General features: G+C 50.7%; 1 protein-coding gene across 13 annotated transcripts in view; it reads right to left on the minus strand.

The window, feature by feature from the left end:
- Positions 1-19,106, minus strand: part of LOC121828826 (uncharacterized) — a 196,861-nt gene that overhangs the window by 164,677 nt on the left and 13,078 nt on the right. Inside the window, exon 1 of one of the 13 annotated variants that reach the window (XM_076570611.1) lies at positions 4,182-4,308. The exons of the other annotated variants lie outside the window; for them this stretch is intronic. The gene's annotated coding sequence lies outside the window, so the exon portion shown is untranslated. Of the gene's footprint in view, positions 1-4,181; positions 4,309-19,106 lie in introns of those variants that run through there. 13 annotated transcript variants of the gene reach the window in all.

A 19,106-nucleotide genomic window follows, 5' to 3' on the forward strand; every position in this document is an offset into this window, starting at 1 on the left:
GGACATGTGATATTAATACATGAGTCTGTCACCTTCTTGTTTTAGCCTCCTGAGTTCTGGGGCCATCGGCATGTTCCATCACACCTAGCTTTTCCAAGAGGCTCTTAATTAAATCAGAGACATGGGCTGAGGAAGCAGCTCAGTTGGTAGAAAGCCTGCCTAGCATGGAGGAAGTCTTGGGGTCACTCTCCGTCACCACATAAACTGGGCATGTTGACATGCACCTGTAGTCCCAGAAAAGGGGAGGTGGAGGCAGGAGGTCAGAAGTTCAAGGTCACCCTCAGCAACACAGTGAATCTGAGAGCAGTCTGGGATACATGAGACTCTCTCTCTCTCTCTCTCTCTCTCTCTCTCTATATATATATATATATATATATATATATATATATATATATATATATATATATATATATATATTAACATTAATTAGGCTCTCCACCTCTACAGGAGAGAGCTGCAAGTGTGGATTCCTCTCTCCTTGGAAAGTGTCCCTGTGTGACTTAGCAGTCTACCACATTCAACTAAAGACACAGAGGCGTTAACACCAAAGGACCCAGGGAGCCCCAGTGCACAGCAGTTCTCGTGGGGCCTCTGCTCTTTAGCACAGGGAAATCCTACCAAGCAGGCTCACCCCAGACTGTCTAGTGGGTCTCTTCCACCCCCTTCTACGGTTATCCAATAACTACAAAGGAAGTCACTGTGGCAGTTACAAGCTTCAGAAACAGCAAGAGCCGCATGAAACTGTTTGGTAAAACACAGACCATGAGGCAATGGCTAGAGTTGACACGTCCGACCTTTAGCCCGTTGTCCATTTTCAACGCCATTTTTCATCCAGCCCATTTGGAGATACTGATTCCCTCTCCCCCAGGCATCATGTCTTCCTTTGGGCTCAGTGTCCTTTGGAGAAAGTCTGAAGACCCTAGCGTGGACGGCCTCCTGCCTTTCACGCAGAACAAACACTGCAGCTAAGTGTCTCGGTGTTCTCGGTTCCCCAGCTGAAGACCGCGGTAACTCAGGATAATAAGGACTTTGAAAAGGTGTTCACACGGGGAGGCTCAACAAAATTCAGGCCTAGGAATGCAACTTTGATCAAAGCATACTTTTCAAGATGTCCTTGGTGGTCTGCGCTTTAATTTGCTTCATAGACATAACTCTGAGTCAGAGGCATCTGCCGGGGTGTGACATTTGATCTGCCCTGATCTCGCATTTATTCATCATTGAACATTGAGTATAAATTTAAAAGGCCCTGTCATTAGGCTGAGACTCTGAGATGAGACCAACATTCACTCAAGCTAAGGATTAGGATAGGGGTCTCCCATTGGTAGGGGTGGGGGGCTTCTGAGCACTGGTGCCCTTGACCACAGGGGGCTGTCAAGCTCCTGGTGCCCACCTGGACCTTTTTGCTCTACACATAGACTCTGAACACCACAGCCAATTCATCGTCTCTTTTTCCCTTAGGAGACATGGAGCAGGCTAATGGCAGAAGTCTCCACCTCACATGAGGGATGCTAGCTCTTTCTACACCCTTGCCTGCCTCCTAGAAATGCATAGTGTGGCTTCGAATTCCTCAGAGATCAGCTTGTTCACTCTTGGGCTACTTTCTGTCCAATCAGAGCGGACCCTCCTGGCCTGACCTCCAGGTAGAATAGTAGTTTCCTCCAGGAGCCAATACCACAGACAAGGATTATCACACCACCTCGATTCTGGAGGAAGGACCTCCTCACTGCCCCGGGGGCTACAGAGTCTCACTGAGGTACAGAGATCCTCTAGATTGGACTTTAAGTCTCCCGGCCCAGTGGCCATAGCAACAGAAACATTTCCTCTCAGTCTGAAGCCCAGAAGTCTGAGATGGTTACAGATTGAATGTAAAATGTCTCTGCGGGTGTTGGATACTCGCAGGCTGTGGAGCCTTCAGGAGGCAGGGCCTGGCTGATGGATAAGGATCCACTAAGGTCTACCAATCCTTGGTCCTGGTGACACTTCCCACACCCGCTAGTCCCCAGTTACCCCACCCCTACCCCCACTACCACCCTTTCTGCTTCCTGGTCCACTTCCATGTGAGGAGTCTGCCTGCCACGGCTTCCTCGGCCACAGACAGAGACGTCCTCGTAGGCAGGCCCTAAACGCCATGGTGGCCTGAAATCTCTGAAACCACAAGTCAAAATAAATCTGAAATCGTTTCTGTCAGATAGTCTGTTACAGAGCCCGAAGGTGTGAGCAGGGCTGGTTTCGTCTTGACTAGCGGATGCTTGGTCCTCACTGGCTCTTCATCACGCTGTTCCCTCTGCGCGTGCCTGGGTCCTCACCTCCCCTTAGGAGGACACCGGCCCTGCTGATTTGGGGTCCACTTGCGCGGTTTCATTTTACCTTCATTTCCCCTCCGAGTACAGCCCGTTCCGAAGCACTGAGTCAGGGCACCGCCACAGGAATTTCGGGTGGGGCATCGCTCTGTCCATACCAAGCAGCAGTAACAACACAACATGGGTTGGAGAAGGAGGGCAGGAAAAGGGAAGGAGACAAGCATGGCCACCGTCCAGAAGAGGACAGCCCCACCTCCTTGTGCTCACACAGCCCAGATGCTCCCTTCCCACAGCTACTGTCGTCCCCCCCCCACCAAGTCCCTGGGTGCTCACTTCTCCTGCCCCCACTGAGCCCAGCACCTCTTCCCAATGCTCCTCCTCCCCAGGGAACGCCATAAAGGTGGAGAAAGGTTCTCCATTCCACTGCAGCAGACAATCAGCACCCTGCCAGGGAGCCTGAGGGAGGCTGGAAGTGCGTGGTTCCACGGAAGATGCTTCTCTTCCAGTCAGCCTCCATCCTGGCCAGAGCTGCTGAGGGGCAGCTGGGGACAGCCAGTGCCTCCTCCACCCATCCTGGCATCTTTTGGCTCAGTATGCTCCAAGTATGAAGTCTTCCGGCTATCTGGTGGGGGAGTTCGAGACTGAACGTCACGATGAAAACAGACTTTGGGGTTTCACGCTTTCAGCCTCCCCGAGTTCCCTGACTCCCTGCGTGCTGTTCAGAGTGTTACTGGAAAGGAGATTAAGGGCATGCTCTTTGGAGTCTGATCCAGCTGTCAGCCTTCATATGTAGGCTCTGCCATCTGCCCGCTGTGCCATCTTGGGCAGGCTACTTAACCTCTCTGTGCTTCCCTCTCTCATCTATAAAAGTGAGCCATAATCGTGACTTTCTCGAGTGACAGTGAAATGAGATAACTCGCGCATTGAACCTGGCTCGCAGCCCAGCATGTTATTTGACCTTCGGGAAACCCGAGCCCGGACGCCATGTTTACTTCCCCCGAACTATAAAATTGTCAACGTCGGAGAGCACGCGCTATTCTTTATGTCGGTGTGGTGCCTGGGACATTATCAACACCCAGGCAATGGTAGGGAAATCAACAACACAGCCCGACTCTAGTTTTAAAGCCACTTTCCCGTCCTTATTCCTAAATGTTATAGGTACAATAACACTGGCCAGCCAGAACTCAGAAGTTAATACAGCGTTCCTCCGTGTCTGACTTACAGTTTCATCCCTAGGTTTTCAAAGCCAACACCCCACCCGCGCTTAGCGGGGCTGCAGGTGTGAGCACAGTGTAGCACAGTGGTGGAACACTTGTCAACATTAGCAAGGTCCTGAGCTCCACCCTCAGTACTGAAAAACAAACAAAGCCACAAACAAACAGAAAAGCAAACGTCCCACGCCTCTGCAGACTAGACTGCTCCCCCCCCCCCATTACTCACATAAAAACATCCTCCAGTTCAAAGCAGACAGCCCAGAGCTGGCCCCTTCTTGGAAGACTGAAAACCAGGACCATGACACTTGTCCTGGGTACAAATGAACGGCAATTTAAACTGCAAATTGGGCTAGCCTCAGAGCATCCTGGAAATCTGTGACTCTTGCTTCTGAGCCAGAGACCACCTGCATCCACACGCCACAGGTTACGTCTTATCTTGTCATTAAGAAAAGCCCACAGGAATGTCATTGACCCCGTGAACAGACTCAGACTAACATCACACAAGAGGTCCTGTATCAGAGGTTACGTCAAAGAGGTGACCTCTAAGTTGGCCTGGTTTTCACAAAGGCCGGTGGATTTCAGAATATTCAGAGCATATCCCCAAAGGAGCTGAGACCTCCCCACAGGGGGAAGTTTCTTTGGTAGAGGGTTGAGGACATGAACCCACCTCGAGCTGAAGACAGAGCAAAAGGGAGTGTGATCACAAAAGGCTGCTACTCTTCCATGCCTATAAAGAACATGGATTTGACAGTGGAAAACCCTGTCCCCAGGGCAAATCAGTCCTGTATCAAAAAAAAAAACATCCTGGTTTGATTATATTTAAAACACACACAGTGAGACAAAAAAGAAAACCAACAACAACAAAACCTCGCTTTGCCACCTGGGGACATTATCCAGTGGTGTCGGAAGCTGTAAATCTGTCCGACTTTCACATCACTTCTGACGGAATATGCCTTAGCCAGACACCAAGTAGGTGGAAAAGCCTTTTATGACACTGGAAAGCTGAGGGGTCCCCAAGCAACCTGTGGGCCTTGCACTCTGTGAACCCTCAGCCACCAAGATTTGGAAGATTCTGGATGATTGAGAAAATGACTAGAGAGGAGAGAAGCGGACCTTTGCCTTGGCTCACAGTGTCAAAATAACTCAGCTGGGAGGCCATCAGACTGAAGATAAAAATGCCTTGGCTTAATTTCCCAAGGCTGTGCATGCCACACGCCAGGCCCCACCAACAGATTGCAATCTGAATCAGAAATGAAGGACTCTGCATGCTTGTTCACAGAGCGCAGCAGAGAGCCTGTGGCCAGTCCAAGCACCAGGTGTTTTATCTGGTTTCACAATGGTGCCCCCATTCCCTGGGCCTTGCCTAGGTGGGAGCCTGGGGGGGGCGCCCGCGTTGGCGTCGGTGGGGGCAGCTGTGAGGACTTTGAGAAACAAGGTCCCACCCACACAGGCTAGGGTTTCAGTTTCACCCAGCCTCAAACACCATTATGCAAATGAGATGGCCACTTCACCCCACGGGGCCTTCCTCACTCTTCACTCCAAAATTGGGGTCATGTGCGCAGGGGGCCAACCGAGTCTATTTGTATCACATTTAAAATGCCCAGGTGCAATTGGAAGCAGATTCTCCTTTCAGAAGGGCAATCACGAATATAAAGTGGAGAATTAGTCGCAGTGTCAAGAATGAAGCCCTGGGGCTAGTGCCAAGCTGCTCCAGTAAAGGGAGCGGTGGTGGCGGCGGCAGCGGCGGCGGCGGCGGCATGTGCTGGGAAGGAGACGAGGAGCAGGAGGGAGACACCCTCCGTTTCAGAGATTCACTGGCGCTGGTCCAAGGGGAGCTGGACAGACAGCCCCGGGCCCTGCAGCTCTGCACTGCGAATCTCTAGGCCTGTGGGGTTTAGGAAAACAAATACCTAGTTCACATTCAAGGCACGTTCTAGAAAGTGGGGCGTGCAGTCATGTTATCTGAGTCGCCCACACCTGCAGCTAATGCGAGCGAGCCGAGGTGACATCCACTCAGACAAGAGACCTGCAACCCCGAATCAGGGTTTGTAAGACGGAAGGGTATGGGGGTGCAGAAGCAGGCCTTCCTGAGTGGCTGTGTTAAATGCTGCCTCGGGATTTTTCTTTCATGAGTTTTAGACCAGAATAATTAGATTGTCAGCTCAGATGACCTTGTGAGCCGCGGGTGTGCCTTACTAAGAGATGGTCCAGGTTTCGCCCAGTGCTCCTCACAGGAGGCGTCATTTTCAGGATAATGGCCTCTCTTCTCCTCACAAATGTTCTTCCTTGGCCCCCCACTTACTACTCAGTTTCATTTTCAAGTTTTGGGTAGCACTCACAGCTGCAGTGAAGAGGTGGATGGTTCTCTGACTTAGCCTGAGTGCAAAGAGAATCTAGCCAGGTGGGCACGTTTTATAAGACAAAAACCTGCAGAGACTCCGGACTTCTCAGGAAGACAAGGCCTTATGCCCCACGAGGTCTGTCTCGGTTCAGGATGGTAGGACCGTGCTTTATAGAGGTCAGGCAAGTTTGGCCACGAGGATGGTTGCTGATCTTCACACACTGTTAGGTCCAGGGGGCGAGCAGAACCATTAGGTGCCCTCACTCTGCCCGTGCTCTGAACCCCCTTGACTCTGGAAGGGCTTCCTTTGTGTGTGAGCGTGGCTGCAGCTTCCCAGCCTTGCTCTCTGTGTGGACAGATCGATCTGCTGGGAGCTGGGGTGTGCAGTCAGGCCTTCACAGAGGTCCTGGCTGGGTGTTATTAAAGGACATCTTCTCCCTCCTCACCTTCGGACTGCACAGTCACTTTCTCTTACATGCCATGTACACTGGGGGCCCCTGGATCAGCCACAGCATGTACTCAGTGTGTTTCCACTCTCCTCTGACTCAGCATCTCCTTCGATCGTCATGAGTGAATGAGGCAATTCCACCACCTGTGCCACAAACTAGACCATTTAAAAAAAAAAAACTGCCCCCTGCTTCATGCCAAGGCTCATAACTGATTCAAGGGCTGAGAAGAAGTGACTGCCAACTGCTCAGCCCTAAATGGGACACCTCTGTTACTCTCTCCAAAGTCCAGGAGACATTGCAGCAGAAAGTGTGGGAGGTGTGAGAGGCAGCCGATGAGGACGCTGTCCGCGAAACACTGTCTTCCACATGGTATGTGCTGGGGTTACCTGAACAAGGCTGGGGCCTCAACATTCCTCCACCCCTCCCCCTGGAGCTATTGGCAATGGATAGTTTCCAGAGGAGGTGACGTTTCCTTTAGTTGCATACCCATTATGTGGCCTTTGCTCCAAGTCCCCTCCACGCATGCTCACACGAGCAACCTCCACTAAACTCAGTGGGACCAAGATACTGCCCTCAAATAAATCTCTAGGAATGTAAGTGTGCTTATACACACATGTATAAATATATTTACCTGTATATAAAATTTTATGTAGACAAATGTTGCTTCTCCAAATCACCAACCTAATGATGCTGTTAGCTCCATGACTTTCAACATTAGAGATTAAAATCAGAGAAGATTTGCGGAGAGAGAGCGGCGTAGTCCCGTGGCAGTGGTCTCATAAAACATGGAATGTGGGATGAACACGGTCCAGTGGAGAACGTGTTCCCGGCCTGTAGAAACCAAAGCCACCCCAGAGTAGGTGCTTGGTATGTGCTTTTAAATGGAGGTCAGCAGAATGTGCACGGGAAAAATGCACATCTAACTACACTGGAGAAATAAGAGAGCTCGGTTGCAAAGGAAAACCGGATGCCTCTGTCCCTGATTTATGCCCTATGTATCCTTTCCATCACAGAGAATAGCATTAATACGGGGAAGACAATCACATCAGTCCAGTTTCTCCAAAGAAACAGAACCCATTGAACATGTGCGTGCATATGTGTGCATGACAGACAGACAGACAGACAGACACAGACGAGGGATTTAAGGGCTAGTTCACACAGTGGTGGGACTACAAGTCCTGTGAGCACAGCAGGCCAGAGACCTTAAAGGAGCTGATAATGCAGAAGCAGGCCTCTCTGTGGTGTCGCATTAAATGCTGCAAATCTCCAGGCTGTGGGGCTTAGGAAAGCCCAGTGGCGGGGCTTTGAGACCCTGAGTTTTCCTGGGAGGTTAGTCTTTCTATGAAGGCCTTCAGCTGGCTGAGTGAGGCCCGCTAATCTAAATGGTAATCTCATCTTGCAAATACCTTCACAGTAATATCAAGAATAGCAAAGGGTGGGAGAGGCTAGAGAGAGGGTTCAGCAGTTAAGAGGACTTGCCACTCTCCCTGAGAATCTAGGTTCAGGTCCCAGCACCTGCATGGAAGCTTACGGATTGTCTATCACCCCAATTCCAGGGAATCCAGTGTCGTCTTCCGGCTTCCGTAGATTCCAGGCACACACCCAGTGCCCTTACATACATGCAGGCAAAACACTTATAAGCTAAATAATTTACAATAAAAAATAAAAACAGAGGAGTCAGCAAGATGGGTCAGTAGGTAACGGTGTTTGCTGCCAAGCCCAAAGACTTGTGTTTGGTCCCCAGGCCCCACATGGTAGAAGAAGGAGAACTAACTCCTACAGATTGTACTCTGACCTCTACGTTTATGCTTTGGTATTCAAGCCCCCACCCACCCATACCCACACAAATAAATAATGTAATTTGGAGAGGGGGCAGTAAGACAGCTCAGCAGGAAAAGGCATTTACCACCCAAAAAAACAATAACAGAATTGGGGGCTGGGAAGATGGCTTAGTTGGTACAGTGCCCGATGTGCAAACATAAGGACCTCAGTTTGGGTCCACAACACCTACATAAAAGCAGGGTGTGTGGTGGCACTTGTCTAGAGCCCCAGCTCTAGGGGCAGAGGGACAGATTGATTCCTGGAGTTCATTGGCTAACCGGCTTAGCCAAACCCATAAGTTTCAGGCTCAGGAAGAGACCTTATCTTAAATAAAATTAAAAAAAAAAGGAAAGAGAGAGATCGAGGAAGGTGTCTGTCCTCTACATTCACTGTGCACACATGCACATACCCACATGAATATGTACATATATCTGCCTATGCACACACACAAAGAATAACAGAATAGCATTGGACCAATAACCTGGGAACTATGATCTAGCGGTCGGCATGTGCAATTAACCACTGCAAGGAATGCAGATGTCTGGGCCCGGAGAGGGGACCAGGGGGATGAAACAGACATGTCTTCTGTCTCTGAGCAATGTGCAGCCCAGCAGCCAGGAGCTGAACTCTCGGTTCCACATATTTAAAAAGATTCTAAAATTGGTTGTCGAAACTCATGTTTTAGAAGACGTTGGAAAAGGTGCATGTCCCAAGACCCAGCAAGGTGGGTCACAACCCATCTTATTCTCCTATGAAAGAAACTCAAAGCCAGTAAGCAAAGAAATCAGGAAAGAGGCTGTTAGACATCAGCAAGACTCCCCTTCCCCCTTCTTTTTAATTTATTTTATTTTATTTAGTACTGAAGATTGATCTCAAGGGCTCAAGCATGCTGGATGGGCAAGACCCCACCACTGAATTACAGCTCTAGGCTATTTGTTTACTTCTGTTATTTTGAGACTGAGTCTTATTAAATTCTCCAAGCTGGCCTTGAACTTAATAATCCTTCTGCTTCAGCCTCAAGCCTGGCTCTGGCCTCACAATCGGTCATCTCTGTCCAGTCATGCTTCAGATTGCTGTCTTCCATCCTGTCCCTCTGCCCCCTGTTCAGTGACTTGGTAACCTGTGAGATCTACTTATGACTGACCTTGGGGTGGGACATGAATCCTAAACTAGCGACTAGGAGACCAGACCCATCCCGTTAGATGGATGATGGCCTAAATCTTCCAGAGTAGAGTTAGTAAGACATACAAGGCTTCACACTTTTAAGTGCAACAAGCTAACAAACAAAACCTGAGCTACGCAGGAGCTGGCTTTTATAACATAAAGAGAGAAAAAAGAAACTCAATTACTAACAGATGTGGCATGTGCCCAGCAGTTAAGCAAAGGGCCCACGGCATGCTGAAGGGGGACGTGATGACTCCCCTGGACATTCCTTCATTCTGCAGTTTTAGAATGATGGGGACCACTGAAAAGACACAGGGAGTATGACCAGGCAGCAGAGGATGTGTTAGGGGTGAAGTAGTCAAAAGCTTTGGTCCTGGGACTGTCCTGGTGGGGCAGGAAAGAAGGTAGATGAATTGAACTCTCCTGTAGCAAGGGGCAGAAGGTGGATCAGAGGCTCGCAAATCTCCAGGGCACAGAGAGGTTCAGTGCAAACCAGAAATTTCCAGCCAGCAGAGGCAGCCTAGACTTGTGGCTATTAGAGGAGACCTTGCATCCCAGAGGTCTAGAGGGGCTGTGGGAGACCGTCAGTGGCTTCCCTCTAGTGTCTGTGGATCAGGGAAAGGAATAAAGGCTTTGCCGAATGCAACTCTAAGTTCAATGATGTCAGCAGAGCTGATGTGTTCTGTGCACCGTCCCTGGGTCTAACTCAGGTCCCCTCCGATGAGGACCGTCATATATAGAGTAGAGACAGCCAGCCCATGAGTGCCCAGAGGACACCTGGACCCACATGACCCCAGCCAACTGGCAAAGTTTGTTTTCAAGTCCTCAGTGATGTCCTAGACAGCAAGGAACGTAGTAGAAAGCCAAGACTTCACCTTTAACTACAGACACACAGAAACGCCCACTCATAGCACAGGTGAGCCATGGGGAGCTGTGGAGAGAAGCAACTGAGCCCAAGTATGACCACTGAGACAGCGTCATAACGGTGCCCAGTGACACAAAAAGGATGACCCTGTAAGTGGTTTGGGACAGTACCGACACTGTAATAGGAAGTGTCTTAGGGTTTCTATTGCTGTGATAAAACACCACGACCAAATGACTTCCAGGGAAGTTGGGGAAGGAACTCAGGGCAGGAACAGGGAGGCTATGGAAGGATAATGCTCCTTGTGGCTGGTTCAGCCTGCTTTCTAAGACACACCAAGACCACCTGTCCAGGGATGGCACTGACTCCCATGGGATGGGCGTTCCCACATCCATCATTAGTCCAGAGACTGCCCCACAGGCTTGCCTACAGGCCAGTCTTCTGGGGATATTTCCTCAATTAAGATTCCCTCTTTTTCCAGATACATCTAGGTTTGTATCAAGTTGACACAAACCACCAGCACAGGAAGTAAAAGAAAGAATATTCCAGATGCATCTGACCCTTTCTTACTGTCCGGAAGCAGTGAACTAGGCTATGCAACTGCCCTGCGCTTCTGGACTCTCACAGGTTTGCACGCCGGAAGGCTTACTAAAGGACTAACTCGATAACTCAAACAGACCCTGTGGCTCGAAGCCACAGTTTGCAGCGTTCACGTTTGAGCTCCAAGCTCTTCTTCCCAGTAGCTCCTCAGACCCACACACAGTGTGTTTCAGAAGTCAGGCTCTTGATCCCTGAAGCAGTCCCCAGACAGACAGACAGTACACAGCGCCCCCTTCTGGCCCAAGCCTTGCTGGCCCAGCGGGGCTGCTCCAACCTGGGTCACTTCTGCGCATAACTTTCACCTGCCTCTCAAGGCCTGGTCCTGCCCGGGCACAGCCAAATCCACAGGAGGGTCACTACCCCTCCTGAACACATAGACCCCTGTGCCATCTCCCCTCCTGTTCTCAACCTCTCGTGGCTTAGGTCTTACTTTTCCAAAGTCATCAGCCGTTCTCACGGGGAATGCCTTCCTAATTCATCTCATAGCTATCAGAACTCACCTTATAGAGATGAATTGCTTGCTGATGGCTCTGGTATGGAATCCAGAGCTCGCAAGGGGGCTACATCCTGGCAAGTGTGCTGATGCTTTCCCTGTTTGAATATCATTCCTCTCTAATCACCATGCGGGAATATTTTAGCAGCATATTTCAGATGAGGTCAAGAGCATTCAGGGTGGTATGGCCATAGGTCTTAGCAGCAAATTTCAAAGCAAATGGCTATTGGTGTTGTTGAGGATGACCACTGGCTACCACATCTGCCCCCAAGCCTCTCCCCTATCTGCCCTGGTTATCTGCCTGGGTTAAAAAGGGTTTCGCTTCATGCACAGAAATGTTTGCAGGATTGCTCTCCACAGTGTTTGTGCATCAGGACAATTGCAAAGACTGTAGGTGAGGCAGTGTGTGGGAACAGGCCAGGGGGGGATTTCTGTGGGAGATGCACAGGAGGAGATGCATTCACTTCAAATATGAGCCTTGGTCTGAACAGTACTGCTCCTAGAATGTTCTTTGTCTCACATGTAAACACAAAGAAACAGAACCCTTGACTTCTGAGCCACAGGGCTTGTTGGACCTATTTATCTGCTTATTCTTCCTTGAACAACTTCCTTGTACAGCAGGATGACACTCCGGAGCATCCAACTCAACAAGCAGGGAATTTTGCTGCACCCAAACATCCAACAGTCATTATTTGCAAAAAGTTGAGTTCAACTAGGATGTTCTTTATCCACTGTATCTTCCCTAATGCTGTCTGGGATTATAGCTACTAACCAGCCGTGCTAAGGATATCATCACACCCATCGTAGCCAAAGGCCGGAGTGGGCCTCTGGCTCTTCTACGGCTGCTGGAGCCATGGCGAAGGTTTCTTACGCTGTCTCCATATGTCCCACGAAAGAACAGCCTTGCTGAAGGGGTGGCTGGGGTACCGTCTGGCAAACAGGTGTCCCCACTTGTTATTGGTGGCTGCTCAGCCAATACACACTTGGGGAACGGAGGGGTAGTCCCCTAGAGGTACTTCACTGATTTTGTAGCACTTCCACATGAGAGACACTGTGCCACCCAAGCCCAGCCCTCACACGTGGTGCCCTCTCCTGCCTCATCGGCACAGATGGAGGCCCAGGTGGTGCCGTCTGCTCTGGGTGGCAAGGGTGGCCTCGGGGTTTCAAAAGTCAACCTGTCTCTTGTCACCCTGCCAGGATTGTAGCTCTCATGCATCCAGTCTTCCTCCCAAGCTCAAGGTCCACTCTTTTTCTGTCACACAGGCAAGGTCCCACGCTCAAAGCCACTTCCGAGAGGACGAAGGACCCCCACTGCATCTTCACTGTGGTTCTGCCCACAAAGTGGTTATTCTAAAGCTGTGTGCTCACCAATCATTCCCTCCTCAAAAACCTTCAAGCACCCCCCAAGCATGCAACAGGTGAGAGGCTCCCGCAGCAGGGTCTGGCAGTCACAGGTCTGTACAGAGGGCCTTCCTCACCCACAGCCTGAGCTGAGGTGTCCAGATGTGTCGGTCACGGTCCTCTGCCACGCCATCTCTCCTCTGCGGGATTCTTCCCCATTTCATTTTTATTAATGTTTGAATTGCGTGTGGTATGTGTGTATGCACGTGTGTGTGTGTGTGTGTGTGTGTGTGTGTGTGTGTGTGTGTGTATACACAGGCAGAGGCCCGAGGCTGACATGGATGTTTTCCTTTATCAATCTCCACCCTGTTTTATTGAGACACGGTCTCTCGCTGAACCTGAAACTAACTCATTCAGTTAGCCCAGCTCAGCAAATCTGCCTGTCCCCCACCCTTCCCACTAGGTATCAAACTCAGGTCCCCATGCTTAGGTAACAAGCACTTTACCGAGTGGGACATCTTCCCAGCCCTTTTCGAATTTTGAATATTTCAACCCAAATGTCACTCAATTTCCTGGTGACACCCCTTCTAGTCTTTCACAGAAGCCATGTTTCATCCTAGATTACATTCTTTGAGACTCAGGTCCCAGGAAATTCTAAAACAGATGGACCCATACGTGGAGAAGGATTTTGCTTTATCCATATCCAGCATCAGCTACACAGTCTGCCATAGCTTCTCATGTGGAAGTGCATGTCTGCATACTTAGGATCTGTGAGCATAAGGTCCTGAGAAATATTGCAGTTAAAAAGTAGTGGCGCACGCCTTTAATCCCAGCACTCCGGAGGCAGAGCCAGGCGGGTCTCTGTGAGTTCAAGGCCAGCCTGAGCTACAGAGTGAGATCCAGGACAGGCACCAAAACTACACAGAGAAACTCGGTCTCAAAAAACAAACAAACAACTATACACATATATCATTTCTATTGGCTCATCTGGTGTGGAGAATTGCATCCACTAGAGATTACACAGCTCACTAGCGCCCCCCTGACCTCCAATGCCACCCTCTGCAGGCCTCAGTGCAGTAGAACAACAGGCCAACAGGTGGCCCGAAGTAACACAGCAGCAGGGCCCCTGCAGGTGGATGTGCCCGTTTCAAGGGCTGTCCCGTTACTTGAGCCAAGTCCTGCAGCTGTGAAGCAGAGCACGGGGGGTAGCTGTGTGGCCCGTGAGGTTTTCTTTGTCGTCGTCATAAAGCATGTTCTCTTTAAATAGGTACTCGCTTTCACGCTGACCTCACGGCCATGGAGGGACAGACCCTGAGTTCATATGATGCTCTCTCTGCTCCCAATGCCTAAGACAAAGTGTAGGGATGTAGGGAGGGCCAAGGAGCAGCAGAAGCACGTGATGTGAAAGAAGGATCCAAAACAGAAACCCACTTCCTCATTCTCAGCCAAGGCCTGAAATGGACAGAAAAGGGGGGAGATGCCAACCGTCCACCCCTTGGACACATGTCTTACATGGGGACAAAGCGGTCCCCTACAGCCAACCTTCCAAGGACCTGGAGTCCTAGCTGGGGAGACATTCAGCATACGGCATGCTCCTGGGGTAGGCTGTGGATCCATGGCCTCCTGATGGATGCTTTGAGTCATGGGACCGGAGGCCCTGGCCTTGGGGGTAGGAGGCAGAACTTTACCACGAACTCTATCTCCGCCTCTTCACTTATGTAAATCGCTCTTACACCACAGGTCACAAATCAGCAGGAGCCGCTGTTACTTTACGTGCTGGTGAGGAGTCCAAGTCATAAAGCCTTCATCTGTGCTGGCTCTGCCTTCAGCAGGGGCTCCCTGGAGCGGATGCTGGAGCACCAGAAGCCTCATGCAGGCTCATCAAGAAAGGGATTAGAATCAAAGTCCAGGCCTGGCTATGTAGACATGAGCCCAGGTTTAAAAAAAAGGGCCGTGGAAGCTCCGTGTTTAAAAAGTAAGTTAAAATGGGGCTGGGAGACAGCTCGTGGGTGACGTGTTCCCTGCACAGCCTGAGGACCTGACTATGGATCTGGGGAAAGTCGGGGGGATCTGGCAGATCCGGGGAGCTCGCTGGGGAACCATTCTAGCTGGAATGGTGAGCTCCAGGCTGGGTCAGAGACCCTGCCACAAAAAAATAAGAGGGAGAGCACTAAAGTTGACTTTTGGCCTCCACACGACACACCATTGCATACCCACACACACATGTGCATGGGTACACACACACACATGCATACTCCATACACACATATAGTGTTTCAAGACAAGGGCAGCAGAACACTGAACAAAAGCAGGCCTTTCTGTAACTACACAGAATACATGTTCCAGAGGCCAACCTAGCCTGTATCTGCCATGGACTCAGAGCTGGAGAGGCAGGACTTAATGGTTTGCAGGTCCTCAAGGAGGCAACTCTGAAGTAGAACGTTCTGGAAAGACTTCTTCAAGCGGTGGCTCCCAGGCTGTCTCTCCATTGCTTCAGCCCAGATTCTGGCCTGGGCCATACTGCCCAGCTTCAAGTACCCCCCATCTTCTGCAGTGCGGGTCTCTGTGGAGTAGGTATGTCCATTCTTACACGAGGTCACCTTTGCTTTTCCCCAGTTACCACGGGACCCAGAAAAAGAAGACCCATGTTCTCCTGGCTTTGGCTTAACTATCTTTCTGTGCACAGGTACTTGAAGCTGATTCTCCGAGTATCCAGCAGTCTCCCAGGACCCTGCCTGGCCTGGGCCTGGCCTGCGTCCAGCGCCGGGCTCTGTCTCTCCTGGGCTGCCCACTTTCTGCCCTGACTTTTCTTCAGATTCTGGAGCAGTGGCTTCTTGGGCACCTCTGTCCTTGGGGCGTCTTTTACCTGGTATTTGCTTCATTTCTTCATTTATTCACCCACCCCACCCCCATCTTAGAGACATACTGGTTGTTTTTTTTTTTCAGTGCTTTAGATAACAATTTCCATTTTACAGTCAAAGAGTTACTAAATATTTATGTAGGAAATGTCTGTGTTTCAGGAGCCCTTGGGGGAAGCATTCCCTGTTCAGCCACAAGACGATCCCCCTAACTTCTGAAGAGGGCAGGAACCTATAGGCTCCTGAACCCCAGGGCAAGGGAACACCCAGCCTGCAGGTCACTCCAGCCCTGAGTCCCAGCTCCCCACCTCCTTACTTGGAAGTCAGAGTTTCACTTCCTTGACATATATTCATTGCTGAAGGCTACTCCTGAGACTAAAATAACTTTCCACGAAATGCTCAGAAAGCAGCTCCTTGCCTGTAAATGCTGTGACATATAAGAAACATCCGTGTTTGTGTGCGGTTATGTCTCGTGTAACCGCCTCAGTGGGGCCTGCGAGGCCATCATGGCTCATTTCTGTCATTTCTAAAACCTGACACTCTTTCACTATAATGTGGCACCTTCTCGGTTCTTTAAACTATTTTTTTCTTCAAGTTCTCATGAATTGACGGTTCCTGTTTTTCTGAAGGTGCTGTCGGAGCCTGCATTTCTGAGGGCTCACCACCACTCTGGCTTAACAGCTAGGTCACAGGCCCCAAAGTCCCCCCCCCACCCCCCCGCGCCCCCATCGCTGTGAGGTTGCCGTCCCTTGGGAGGCTGGCTGGTCCTGGCTCTGTGGACACCATGTCTGGGACTGAGAGACACTCGCTGGCCCCCTGATGAGCACTGACTTCGGAGAAAGAGAAAGGAAAGTGGCAGAGCGGGTGAAAGTTAGGATGGCACAGGCGAGACCCGGGGGCGAGCCGAGCTGCAGGGAGCCAGCAGTCCCAGGCTCAGAGCCCCGGGGGGACCCGGTGAGGGGCACCTTCCGTGGCCCCCTAGAGAGTCCCTCGTTCTGTATAAGGATGAGACGCGTCTTTCCGTTTTCAGTTTTCCCCATTTCCTTGGCAAATGTAAGTCCAAATTCTACTTTTCAATCTCGGATTATCCTGCCACTTTTAAGAAATAATTTTTATTTTTTGAGATTATAATAGAATTACATTTTTGTTCCTTTCCTTTCCTTCCTTCAGGTCGTCCCGTGTACCCACCCCACCTTGCTGTCTTTCAAATTCCTGGCCTCTTTTTCTTCAATTGTTGTTACTTTTAAGAAAAATTAAGACAAAGAGGGATTATCTGATTCACCTAAATATTCAAAAAAGACTTCTTGCTAACAGACTGACAGCACATTCACTCTCGGGAGCAATCCTTCGAGGAGCTAATCCACACCGAGGTGGACCTGGGGGTCCTCAGAGCCTCCCTCTACACCTGTGAGGTACATATTCATATGCTAGGGCTGTGCCTGTGGAGTTCCACACAGCAGACATCCGTCTCTCAGGCCAGAGTCCAGAATCAAAGGCTCAGCCTGGCTAGGTGCCCTCCAAGAGAAGGGTCCTCTCCTGGCGCTTTCTCTGTCTTCTTTTGATCCTCTGGCTGTGTCTTGATGCCTCCAACCTCCCAGGCCAGGGCCTGGGTATGTATGTCCGTCTGTCTGGTTGTTGTTTGTTTTCTTTTTGTATGGGTGTTTTGCCTGCGAATCTGTCTGCACACCACATTAGCACCTAGAGCCCAGTGAGGTCATAAGAGGGCACTGGATCTCCTGGAGCTGGAGTTACAGCTGGTTGTGAGCTATGTAGGTGCTGGGAATAGAACCAGGGTCTTCTGGAAAAGCTGTCGGTACCCCAAGTCCCCTTTTCTAATGCCATCAGTCACACTGGATTAGAGAGAGGCTCACCTCACTCCACAAGACCTTGTCCTCGGTAGTCACATCTGTGATGACACTGTCATGGCATAAGGACATGTTCTGGGCTGCTGGGAGCCTAAGAGTTTTCAGAGACCCAGTCAATCCCAGACACACACTGAGGCCCTAACTGGTGACTCACAGCCTGTGACTCCTACTCACTTCTCTCCCACCCACCCACTCCCCTGAAAACAACTGTCTTCTGAGTATGCACCCATTTGCTTCCTGTTCTGCCAGCGTCCATGTCCCTGCTCAGAAGGAGTTGGATCAAAGCTGCTCCTAGAACGGGAGCTTCAGTCGCTCAAACTGCTCTTGCTGAATAAAGCCCGCTCCTCCTTGGCTAAGCCTCCTAGCAGCCTGGTCTCTGGAAGGAACCAGAAAAGCTAGACATCGACCACTCCTTATACCCACATGTCACCCATGGGTGCTCGGAGGGAACCTCCAGGAAGTCCCATAGGCCCTGTCTGCACACCAGCGGGGTGCTCAGTGCTCCGGGGGAGTCTCGGGACAGACCTCAGCAGGCGGAGAGCGAGCGTGTCTCAATCGCAGCTGAGATGGTCTTGATTCTGTCGACTTTGTAAACAGCACTTGTGCCCAGGGGTCTCTCTGCCTGTCTGGGTACCTCGTGAAGCACATGGCACTCCATAACAGATTGTCACCCTCAAGGCTAGAGCACCAGCCCCCAGCGGCATAGCTGATGTTGAGTCTAATGGAACGGCTCGCCACTACGGCCCCCAAGGACCAGGCTAGGGACTGGAGACCAGCCATCATGCTTTCCCTATGGACAAGAGCTTGTTGTCCATGATACCCGCCTCCTCCGGAGGGACTTTATCCTCTTGGCTTGGAGCCGGGGATACAGCTCATTTAGAAGAGTAGTTTCCTCGCACGTACAAAGTCCTGGGTTCAGTCACCAGCACCACATAAACTGACTATGGTGGCATGAATACCGATTTATACAGTTTTACTTTTTATCTTATACAGGGGCAGGGGGGATGAATTTAAGCTCGAAGTTCTAGTCCTCCATTCACCTCATTCGCAGGTTCAAAGAGACCTCTTGCTTGGCTCAAGAGCCACTGAGAAGGGCAGCCTGGGGTCAGTATGGTAGCCCTGTACCCCATTCCAGGTGAGGCAGGATGGGCAGCTGTGAAGAGGTGTGGCCTAGGACAGCCTAGGTGGTGTCACATCACATCCCACATCCTGAGGCCTTCCCTGAGATTCTCAGAAGTCAAGGAAAGGCTGCCTCGGCCCAGGCCAGGAAGGCAGCCATCTTTCCTAGGAAATAATTCATCTCAACAGCGTCTTGGAAAACAGAATCTAGAAATGCTGAGTGTACACAGCCCACTGGAGGTTCATGGTGACCAGGAATTCTGCATCCACCCTAACCCCTCACTCTCCACTTCTCATGGACCTCAGTTTCACCAGCTGTGACTTTGGTGAGTGGAATAAGGTTAAACAGGCCTCTAGCACACTCACGGGCATGACCCACTGAGGGTGCCTCGGGAACACCAGCTTCTTTCCCTCCTGCTGCCAGGGCCCTTTCCAGAGACATGTGATTCCCCACCTACAGTTTAAACAGCATGGCTGGTCTCTCTTACTGTCTGTGGGAGATGAAACCAAATCCTCAAACCCCCAAAGGGGTTTGATGGGAGCTTGGGGGAGGGGGGGGCAGCGGGATAGGGGAAGATGGAGGAGGAAGGAGCAGCGGGGAGTGACCATGATTTTACAATGCATTGGCTCAGACGATGCTTAGACTGGTGTCTACACACACACACACACACACACACAC

Source organism: Peromyscus maniculatus, chromosome 4 (genome assembly GCF_049852395.1).
Source record: "Peromyscus maniculatus bairdii isolate BWxNUB_F1_BW_parent chromosome 4, HU_Pman_BW_mat_3.1, whole genome shotgun sequence".
Classification (NCBI taxonomy): domain Eukaryota; kingdom Metazoa; phylum Chordata; class Mammalia; order Rodentia; family Cricetidae; genus Peromyscus; species Peromyscus maniculatus.